Source organism: Galeopterus variegatus, unplaced genomic scaffold, assembly GCF_000696425.1.
Source record: "Galeopterus variegatus unplaced genomic scaffold, G_variegatus-3.0.2 Scaffold12224, whole genome shotgun sequence".
Taxonomy (NCBI): domain Eukaryota; kingdom Metazoa; phylum Chordata; class Mammalia; order Dermoptera; family Cynocephalidae; genus Galeopterus; species Galeopterus variegatus.
This window is the reverse complement of record NW_007738335.1, coordinates 42260-43076: the sequence shown is the minus strand read 5'-3', so window position 1 is coordinate 43076 and position 817 is coordinate 42260. Positions and strand designations below refer to the sequence as shown.

General features: G+C 44.9%; 1 pseudogene across 2 annotated transcripts in view; it reads right to left on the bottom strand.

Moving 5' to 3' along the window:
- Positions 1-62: 62 nt before the first annotated feature.
- The window catches only part of LOC103610992, a 23914-nt pseudogene continuing 23159 nt past the window's right edge, over positions 63-817 (bottom strand). For both annotated transcript variants that reach the window (XR_552262.1, XR_552263.1), the window contains exon 2: positions 63-730. The product of XR_552262.1 is annotated as a forkhead box protein N3 pseudogene, transcript variant X1 (transcript). The remainder of the gene's footprint in view (positions 731-817) is intronic.

Below are 817 nucleotides of genomic sequence, written 5' to 3'. Positions count from 1 at the left end.
AGACTTAAGGAAAAGGAAGTTCTTTATGATTATCCGAGTGAATTAAATAAAGTCAAATCCATTTACAACTGCTACTCCAGTGTGGTGAACATAAATTCATTTTTTTAATGGAGAAAAATCAAATCTTAAAAATTTAAATAAAACAAACTTGAGTTCCAGACACAGAGGCTTACCTGACTCCTCTCTTTGTCCACTTTCTTAAAACACTTATTCAATGACAAATTATGTCTCACTGAGTTTTTCCACCCAGTAGGTGCATTTGCAAAATATGGAAAATGTTCCAAGATCCAGTTGTAGATATCCTTTACTGGCAGGCGCTTGGTAGGAGAGTCCTCGATGGCCATAAATATGAGGCAGCTAAAAGAATAGGGGGGTTTGCAGTTGGGATTCTGCCTGGCATCATAGGGCATGTCGGAGTGAGCAGGGGATGGGGGAGTGTCATCGTCCAGGTCTTGGACAGGACTGACACTCCTGAGGACCGACTCCCCGAAGCTCTTCAGCAAGTTCTTGCTCTCGTGCAGCCAGTTCAGGTTGGTCAGCTCTTCATCTTCCATGGCCCCCTCTTCTAATCTGATGTCAGGCAGAGAAAAGTCGAGGTCATCGTCTTCCTGAAGGGCCTTGGAGAAACCACTGCCCCGGTAACACTGACTCAGTCCACTGGAGACACTAATTCCTGAGCTTTCTGGCTTCTTACTGGGAGGCATGACTGGACCCATTTACGTGAAGGCTCCTGGTAAAGACATTACAAAGGGATGATGAGTTGATGGAACCTAAAACAAAAAGACAGCTTGTGCCCCTCTAATTCTCTCGCCTCCCC